This window comes from Heliangelus exortis, chromosome 2, assembly GCF_036169615.1.
Source record: "Heliangelus exortis chromosome 2, bHelExo1.hap1, whole genome shotgun sequence".
In the NCBI taxonomy this organism is placed as follows: Eukaryota; Metazoa; Chordata; class Aves; order Apodiformes; family Trochilidae; genus Heliangelus; species Heliangelus exortis.
This window is the reverse complement of record NC_092423.1, coordinates 29,521,525-29,531,761: the sequence shown is the minus strand read 5'-3', so window position 1 is coordinate 29,531,761 and position 10,237 is coordinate 29,521,525. Positions and strand designations below refer to the sequence as shown.

The window sequence follows — 10,237 nt, the reverse complement described above, 5'->3', positions numbered from 1 at the left end:
AAAATTGCCTCCTTCTCTTTTGCCTTTGGGCAATTTTTCAGTCATAACTAAACCAAGTCCATAATGTGTGCCTTCTGGCCAACATTCCAGGTAAATGAATAGTATTTAAGGAAAAATAATGCTGTTTTTCAAAAGCTTGACATTTTTAAAATACAAGTCCAGAACTGAAACCTTCAGTAATTTTTCCATGCCTATATGTTGCGAGCAGAAAAATGTTACACAAATGAATACATCTGGGATTATTTTCAAACTGTTATTTCCCACTAGGGAAAATATTTAGAAATAAGGCTCAGGTTTTTTGTGCTGAAACTACAAAGAGGCCAGCCATCTTGATGCTTTTCCAGATTTTTTTAATGGTTTTCCTGATATTGTATAGTGACTTTACTGCCCTGTTTTTTATGCCCTTATATCCACCAATAGTAAGCATTTATGTTGGGTTTATTCCAGTTTTTAAATCTGTTTTGTGGCATTTATGGCCTAAAGCTAATAAGGACATTCAGTATTTTCTTGTAAAATATTGAAAATACCTTTTACCATGAAAGTAAAGGGGAAATGTTTTTAAATTAAAAAAGGAAGAAAAGAGAAGAAAGGAAAAGAAAGGAAAAGAAAGGAAAAGAAAAGAAAAGAAAAGAAAAGAAAAGAAAAGAAAAGAAAAGAAAAGAAAAGAAAAGAAAAGAAAAGAAAAGAAAAGAAAAGAAAAAGAAAAAAGAGAAGAAAAGAAAAGAGAAGAAAAGAAAAGAAAGGAAAAGAAAAGAAAGGAAAAGAAAAGAAAAAAGAGAAGAGAAGAGAAGAGAAGAGAAGAGAAGAGAAGAGAAGAGAAGAGAAGAGAAGAGAAGAGAAGAGAAGAGAAGAGAAGAGAAGAGAAGAGAAGAGAAGAGAAGAGAAGAGAAGAGAAGAGAAGAGAAGAGAAGAGAAGAGAAGAGAAGAGAAGAGAAGAGAAGAGAAGAAAAAAGTGGCTTTACCAAAGGCAGGAACCTCCCTTATTTCTTACTTTAAACTTGGGCAGGCTTTGCCATAGTGATAAAGCACCATTTCCAAGGCATAAGGGAACTGGATGAAACTCTTTCAATCCAAAAAAGAGCCTCTTACCTGACTTCAGCTCCCTGAGCATCACAGTAGTGCCCAGCAGAAGTTTGGCAGTACCTGGTTGCAAAGTAGCACTACTGGACCAGGCTAGTTGGAAAACTTTTAATGAAATGGATCTTTATTAAACTCTCAGTTGGTTGAAAATGAAATTTCCCAATAGAAGAGAGGTTTGGATGCATTATTTGACATGAGAAATCTGGAGGTATTTTTCATTGGCCGAATTTTTCCATTTTTATTCTCTTTAAAAAAGAGCATCCTTCTTGTCTGGCTTGAAATTTGTATTTTGGAAAGCAAACTGAAGCAAAGAAGATAATGTAAATAGTCTCTCACATGAAATCTTTGAGGATGAAATAAGTATACTGCTACTCACGAGGAGACTTAGTTAAAGAAGTATTTCAGGATTTCAAGTTTTTTGTTGTTGTTGTTGTTGTTTTTTCTTTTTTTCTTTTTTCTTTTTAATATATGGACTTTTTTCCCTCAGAAACACGAATATTGTCCTGGAGCAGATATCTGGTTCCCGCTCAGTACATGTCCAAGTGTTCTCACATCATGCAGGCCTCTTCTCTAGGGCTTGTGCTTGGGCATGCTCATTATGCCCATTTTACAGACTGGAAGCTGAGGTGCAGGGTTGCCTTGCTGAGCAGCTCAGTTGCAAAATCATTGTCCTTTAACTTTGTTTTCAAATAGGAATATTTTCCAGAGCTGGGCAGCTGACGCGCAGGACCTGTCCTCTTCCCTGCATTGCAATCTGGTACTTGAGTGGCAACGCTTCCTCTCAGCTTACGTTTCCTCTGTATAAGAGTGGGTTAATCTGAATAAATGCCTTATTTACATTCACAACTGTAAAAAATTGCCTACCAAGACCCTGGGTGCCCCAGCGTGCCTCTCGGTGAAATCACGGTAACATTGAAATCATTATTCTGACAGGAACCCAGCCAGCCAGACGCCTACAGAAGCGCTTTTCCTCTCCTTTGCTCTGGGAAGCACGGGCCCGCAGCCCTCTCCAGAAAGCTCTCCAGCTCCATTCCTTTATTTATTTGCTGCATCGCCAGGTCACTAAATTCTTGTTTCTGCGGCCCAGGGCTGGGGGGGGGGGCGAGAAGAAGGGAAGGAGGGAGGGAGGGGGTATGGAGCTGTCGGGGGCGGACGGGGAGGCCCTGCCAGCTGCCCCCCTCCTGCGGAGCCGGCGGCCGGGGGGGAGGCAGCTGCAGCTGGAGCTGGAGCTGAGCCGTCTCCCCAGGGAAGGGGGGTCCATGGCCACACATCCCACACCACCGGGGCTTCCTGGCCAGCCACCTCATCCCGGTCTTTACAAGGGATTGGGTGTATTTTGAAGGAAAACGGGACAGCGCCGGCCCGTCTGTGCGCAGGCCCGTGCCTGCTGCTCCATGGGGGAATGTGGGGGGACTGAATAGAATGTGGGCTTTTAAAAAAAATTTAATTGAAAGTGTCATTGCGTTGCAAAATCGGAAAAGGAAGAAGAAAAATACAGCTACAATGAGCATGGCTCTGGGAGTCTACAAGGCATTGCTAGCCAGTAGCTAGTTATTACCCAGCTCTCCTCCCACCCCTGCTTATTAGGAAAGTTTAGATATTAGTTCCCGTTTGCTGTTCAGAATAGCACAGATGGAAGGAAATGAATATGCCATTTGCTTTTTGTGACCTCAGGGGAGCAGAGCAAAAAAATGGATGTGGAAAACACTGCCAGAACCCTGAAAGTTATATTCTCTCATTCATTAGTTTTCCTGCCTCTCTATTCCATATGCCCTCCTTTCCTTCAGCTCCATGGAAAAGTATTGACAAGCCAAAGAAGTAATACCATTAGAGCTTATGTATGACCTGAATGGCCTGCTGTGCTTCCAGAACCACTGACAATACTACAGACTGTGGGCATGGTAGTCTACAACTCTTACTCTCCAAAATGTTTTTGGTTTTGGTTTGGGTTTGTTTTTTGTTTTTTTGGGTTTTTTGTTTTTTTTTTATTATTTGTGGATTAGTGAACGATTCAATATAGCGAGAAGTCTCAATGAATAAACAGAAGGGACCAGACTCTTCATAAAGATGTACACATGGTTCTCATTTTAAGGCCTGAACCCATCCACTTAAGTTAATGTAAATCCTCCTCTTGACTTCAATGGGAATCTAGCCCTTCTGGCTAGCTCTAGTAGAGGACTTAGGAACCTAAGGCAGGATGTAGGTGGAACAGTATCCAAAAGTGCTCTCCAGAAACCCGTGCTTGGCTGCTGGCTAATCCTGGAGGCGCCGTGTCTTGCAAGGCACCTCCCTTTTCGATCTTAAAGTTCTGAAGGTGACAATGGTTGTCCAGATCAGCCTGCTCTGAGCAACTCATCAGCTAGTTCCTTTCTAAGGCAGGTCTAAAGCCAGGAATTAAGCTGAAGACACTGAAGACTTTTGAGAGCCACATCTGGTAGGCATTTTCAGAGCATCCTAGCATACACTGATGGATCAAATGCTATTCATATCACTCTACTTTAATACCTTTTTTTTGTGAAGGTAAAGGAGTAATTTGATGTAGATTGGAAAACTGTTTCAAGGTACTTTCACATACCTTTTTTTCTCTCCTATGTGTTTAAAGGGCACTTTTAACTCAACTTTAACTGAGGTGAAAAACAGTCATATTATCTCTAAACAATCTCATGTCCATATTCCCTACATCAAATTGAATGGAATCTATGTAAAATGATTAAATTTTTTTCCCCACATCTAAGTTTGGAAATAAAACCTTCAGCCTATATTAAATTTGGAGTTTATTAACCAAAGAAGAACACTACTTGCCAAAACAGGTTGCTTTTTACACAGGTAAATCTTGGTGCTTTTGAGGCATGGAGGAGTGCTGTGTGTTATATCAGCATTGCAAGGTGGAAGTGATAACGCTTTGTCAGACATTTAGCAAAACAGAAAATATAGCAACAGAAATAGAACATTTTCAGCTCATCCTGCTTTGAAAATAAAATAACTTGGCTTCCTAGTGGCATTTTTCCATTAAAATAGGGGCTTTGCAGTGGCATTTATGTGTCAGGAGGAGCCCATTAGTCTATGATGATATTCTTTTTCCATTGACATTATCTTTTAATTATATCATTCTGAGCCACATCGCTAGAGGAGGATCGATTTTTACAGCCCAGTTTACATATCGCTTCAGAATCTAATCCTGAGGAGGTGTTACACACTTTGAGGTTTCTGCTTCCCTTTTTTAAAATAATTTGGAACTCATGACTGCTTAAAAAGGCATCAACAAAGGTGCCTGTCTTTCCTTTGAAGTCATTTTTTGCGGAAATCACAGTCACTGACCAAAAGGTTTCAAAAGATTAAATTGTGCTTATTTTACGACATTTTAAAACAGCAGGGTTAAATGCTGGGCCAGCTGCCAGGCAGTCAGCAGCACCCATACTTTCATGTTCAGCAGCCAGACACATCCACAGCAGTTATTTCTGAGTAGTTATTCCTGAAATATGTCACTCAGAACAGCAGAGAGGTTTTTAGATTTGCGTGCTTTGATGATGGGCTAATGAAAATGTATTTTATATATATGCCACGAGTGTAATGAATTCAGAGTTAAATAAAAAAAGAATGTAGTGGGCAAATTAGATATTTGTAATTCTCTTTGTCAACACTAGCTTCTCCCAGTGTTTAGTATCAACTTGGGGTGCCACAAAATCTTAGATACTGGAGTCCGGTGTCTCTTAGTGCATTCTCTTGTAGAGCGAAAACCACTTCTCTTTGCTGCTTGCTCCTTTGTGCCAGGGGTTGTAAATGGACTGAGGTGCACTATAAACTTCCAGAACTGTCAGGAAAGGGAGACATGAATCTTGACATCATTTTTGATGAGGAACCAGAGGAGATGGAGGACACTCACACACTGCCAGTCCTGGGCAGCAGCTTGTGTGCTTAGTTGATCTTTTCTGACGTTCAGTTCTGTTGCTGTCAGGAAGCGATCTGCTTAATTTTATAAATTTTTGTTCTGGTCTTTTCTTTCTAATCCTCCTATGCTGCTCAGTTTCCCTTGCCTTGGTGTGTTTTGTTCTTTTCATCTGCCTTTTTTCCATTTTGGGGACTCATGGGCCAGACTCTCTGCACTGGTTTCCGTCACTTTGTATTGTGCAGGTGTTGCAGAGCAGGGGCTTAACTGGCCCTGGGGGATGCTCCCTGCCTCAGAAGCCCATCCAGCTGGTGCAAGGCAGTGTACACAGCCCTTGTGCCAATCCCTCTCCCCGTGCTGGCACAGGGAATGACTGAGAGACCCAGAAAAGCAGAGTTTTCTAAACTGCCACCTCTCAGGGACTCAGATGAGCCGGAATTAGTTAGAGTGCACTTGAACTAAACAAGATTATCCAAATTCTGCTGTGGCTCAGGATGACACAAAAGTGGCTGCCAAGTTGTGTGACCATAACTACCCCTCCATCTCCTGCTCCGAGTGGATCTTGGCACAAGGCAGAATATGGGCCTTTTATTCTTGTCCTCCCGGCTGGATGAAACCCCACTGTCTACAGATCAAAGGGGTTTGATGGACTGCCAAAAATAGTAACCTATACGTAAAACATGTGCTCCATTTATAGCAATCATTTGGAAAGTTTCCTGCTACTGCAGAAATGCAGATTACATTGATTTACTGTCCAATACTGCAAAATACTGAGGGGCTTTTCAATGACTTCTATTGTATGCATTTGCAGAAAGGCTGGGGAGATTTCTTCTTCCTTCCTTCCTTTCCTCCATGGTATTTAATACATAACCATGTGAAGTACATCTTCCTGAGTTTTTGCACATCTTTAGTGAAGTGAGTTAGTATCTACTCTACACTTTGAAAGACACTGTCACCTGTGCTGCTGTCTCAGCCCTTGAAAAAATGTACTGCTTCTTTTGATGTAAATAATATCTCTTCTGTATTTATGGAATAATTTTATTTTACTTTGCAGCCCAGAGACATTCTGTTAGCTATGGAATATGTCCTGCATGCTGTTTTCTGGGACTTGACTATTTCTGTGGGAACAGGCCAATGCTTTAAATAAGAATCAGACACATGAGTGCTGCCCCCCCTGTGTTTTGAGCACAGGTCTGCACTTGAGCTTATCTGTGCTGTGGACATCACACCCTTTCCAAGCCCCATCAATGCTCTGTTGGGGTTACAGAACAAAACAATACGAAAACAACAAAAAAACACCCCAACAAGAATAAAAACTACTTGCAGAGTTTTTCCTTGAAGGGTGTGTGAACAGGCACAACATTCCTGGTAACACAACAAGGAAGATGTGTTACATTGGGCAGTATGGACTGTTGTGGACGCTTAGAAGTAAATTAAGGAGTGTAACAGTGGTAAATCAGTCCAACCTACATACAACTGGTCTCTGTGTTAACCAAATAGGATTTCATATCTAATTTACAAACCAGGGTGGAAAGAAAGGAGAGCACCTGTAGCTCTGATGACTCATAAGAAGACTTCTTATTCTATGTACTTCACATGTATTATGAAAAGAGTAAATTTACTGAGAAGTTCCCTGATGTAAGCAGAGAATAGAAGCTCAAGAAACAAGCAGTGACAGTAGCTGTTGTCCCATAACCTCTCAGCCTGTTTGCAAGCACTTATTGTCTTTGATGGATGCTAAAGAAGATGAACTTGACCTTCATTTCATGACTCATATTTAGGAAGGATGTCATAATTTTCTCTCCAATACTTTATATACTTAACAATATTCAGAAATACCACTTTTCCCTTCCTGGTTTTATTTTTCTAAATCCTTTTCCTTCAGACCCTAGCTGCTAATAGGGACCATAAGAGTTAATTATTCTATCTCTGGATACTATTAAATTCACCCCAATTCACTCCTCTACTTCCTGTCTGTTAAAGTCCTAAGGATCAAAGCTCAATATAACTATTTTAGGCCAAGAGTTCAAAATGCTACTATTCATATTATAACTTAACAGGAAAGCATGAGTTACTTTTCCTCCTAATAAATCATATCTTTTTGAGTTATGGGCCTTTTTTTTTTTTTTTTTTTTTTTAATAACTGAAGAATTAATTCAGTTTTTCCTATTTTATAGCCCTGGGATCCTAATCTCTGAGATCAGATCAATCTGTTCTCAATGCAGCCATTACGCGTCAATTATTTGAAAGAGAAAAAATAGGATTAACTTTAAAAATAGTACATTTACTACTAAAATAGCTACATTTTAGAGAGAAAGTGGTGGGGGAAAAAAAAAAAAAAAAAAAAAAAAAAAAAAAAAAAAAAAAAAAGCCTCTTTCCTCAGCTATTTTCCCTTAGTTTGTGAATTAAAAAGACATTTTTCTTCCGGATCTCTGCTGAATTCCTGGCGAGTGCTCCTGACCGCCACTCCACTCGCAACCTGAAGATGCTGCACAGAAGGCGTTGCTTTACTTAGCCCTTCAGCGCGGGATCTCCCGCGACGGCTTTCCCAAGTTTCTTCCCCAAAACGTGTCGGCTGAGTGTTGGGATTTTTACCCTCAGACAACCCTGATTCAGCCGGCAACAATCCCCCCCCCCCCATCACCCCTCCCCGTTCCCGGGGTCCCCCCGCGGCCGCCCCGACCACGCAGCCCCGCGCCGGCTCACGTCACGGCTCCCCCTCGCGGCCGCGCTCCGCACGCGTCACAGCCGCCCGCGGCCCACCGCTCTATGACGTCACGGATTGCGTCACTCTGCTTTGACGCCTCACGGCGCAGGTTGCGCTTTCCGAGGGCCGGATTGCGGCTGCGCGGGGGGTTTGCGCAGTGGGGGCTTGCGCGGTGGGGGTTTGCGCGGTGGGGGTTTGCGCGGTGGAGTTTGCGCGGTGTTGCAGCGCTGCAGCCTGCGGGAGGTGGCGGAAGAGCAAAGAGGAGCGAGAACGCCGGGCATCAGAGGGAGGGCATCATTGTGATAGCCCCTATAGAGGGTGAGGGTAAAAGAAGTTGAAGGTTTAGTTTAAGTGACAGCCCCAACGTCGTTAATTTAACCTTATTTTCATTCTAAAAAATCATGGGCTGGGTTTTGGTATTGCATTGCCTGGAATGCTCCAAGCTGTTAGCATCAGGGTTGAGAATACCTCCTCAGGAAAAGGGCACTGGAGGATAAATGTAAACTGAGAGACCACACATTCCAGATTAATAATTCTATGCTGCTGGCGAAGTATTTATCCGTGTCAAATGCTTACCTGAGTTAACGTTTGTAAAAAGACTCCACATAGCACTCAGCTTATACAAAATGCCCTCAGATGGAAGTCAAGCGCTTTGCAGAAATAAACACACGGTTCTGAGGCAGTGCTGTTTGAATGGTTTACTGTGACTATCCCTGGCTCCAGACTGAGGACTGACATGTCCCCCTCCACAGCCCCCCATGCCAACTTCCCCCCCACCCACAGTACCAGCCCTTTTCTTTCCCCCTTCTAAGCTGGTGCCCAGGGTTTTTTATTAGTTATTTAGCTGTGGAGCATGAAGGATCCGTATTTTTCCTTCTGCGTAGTGTTGTTTATCAGTAAAACTTCGCTGGAGCTTCATGTTAAGATGGGTGAAGGGCTTGATGGAAGAAGGGAAGAACTCAGGCCAGCTATGTGTATTCTGACTGCTCATTTAGGCAAAGGCAAGGAATGCCAGCTTGGCTGCAGAAGGGAAAATATTACAGCTTATATCATAAGGTTAGGATGTGAACATAGGTACACAATGCTTCTTTCACAGGATTCTTGCTGTAAACTCTGTCCTTTACTAGGTGATTCAATCTTCTGTAATGAAAAAGTTGCCCCACTCTGAACCTTCCCGACTTTTTTCTTTCCAAAGAATAGTAATAATAGCGACCAAACAAAAGACAGAAGAAAATAATACTGCAGTCTGTGTTAAAAGAATCTTTATTGGAAAATGAAAAACCGTGGTACCTCTGGGATCAGCCATTCAGAGGCTCTGAAACCTTGCCATAGCCTCCACAGCTGCTACAGAAATTCATTTGATAGAGCTCTGCATTCCCTGTATGGTTAATTCACACTGATCTGGTAGGTGACCTATCCAGCTTGTGGACAGATGGGGCAGTAAGCATGAAGGCACCTGAATCCAGAAGCTGTACGACTGTGTTTTGTATCTTTTATATTCTCTAGTTCTGAGATGTGCCACATTAAAGGACCAACTTCTGTTCCTCTCCATCTTATCTGATCTTGTGGGTTGCTCTGCAGTAAATGCTGCACTACCCATGGTTTTGGCTGCCCAGAGTATCTCACTCAGGTTATGTAGCCCTGGGTGCCACAAATCCAGGTAAACAACAGACACTGTGCACCCATGGGAAAGCAAGGCTTTTTAATAAGGCTATATAATCCTTGTCTCATTGCTGTTATGTTTCCAAGTTTGATATTTCTCTCAGATTATTCATTGTTTTGTGCAAATCTCCTTCAAGAAGAGCATGTCTTTTTTTTTTTTTTTTTTTTTTTTTTTTTGCATGTATTCTTGCATCTCTGCTCACAAATTGCTCCCTTAAGTCTTATCTTACCGACTACGTTAGTTACACACATAAATTTTCTTCTTTGTGTATTAATTCTTATGTGTGTATTTCCTAGAAGTTTTCTGGTCTATATTTTGAACACTTTCTGAATAAAATTATTATATCTTACATATACAGATTCAGGAGACTATAAGAGGACACCGTGCTTCTAATGATAAAACCCCTGAAACACAACCTGAAACCTGGAAAACTGGCAAGTATTGAATCAACATACCAGTTTATTGGTAAAGCAAGCTCATATTCCAGCCAAGAGAATATGAAAATCAATATACCAGTAGTCTTTTATTAACTACTGAGTGCTTTAAAACACAACAATGTGCAAAGTCTTGGTGCAAATTGGGTGCCCTGTTTCACTTTTGGAAGTTGAATGTTATTAGTGTGTGACGGATATTAAAAGATTCAGTCTATTAAATAGAAAACTGATGTGCACCACATAGAAATAGATGTGCACCACTACAGTAAATCCTAAAAATGCAGGTGATGCACAAAGAGCCCAGGATATTTATTCCTCAAGTACATTGGACATGATACATTGTATGATAGCAGTTAGGTATGCTTAAAGAACTACTTTGCAATTGCATTCTCACAGGATGTCCTTTTGTTTTTCCAAGGAATATTCCCCCGTGTTTCTATTTTCCATCAGGTGCCTCCAGCACGAC

At 41.6% G+C, this 10,237-nt stretch overlaps 1 long non-coding RNA gene across 1 annotated transcript; it reads left to right on the top strand.

Moving 5' to 3' along the window:
* The first annotated feature begins 7,889 nt into the window (after nt 1–7,889).
* LOC139793689 (uncharacterized) lies at nt 7,890–9,995 on the top strand. The gene is made up of 3 exons (XR_011724720.1): nt 7,890–7,992; nt 8,670–8,730; nt 9,696–9,995. It is a non-coding gene; the product is annotated as an uncharacterized lncRNA (long non-coding RNA).
* The last annotated feature ends 242 nt before the right edge of the window (nt 9,996–10,237 follow it).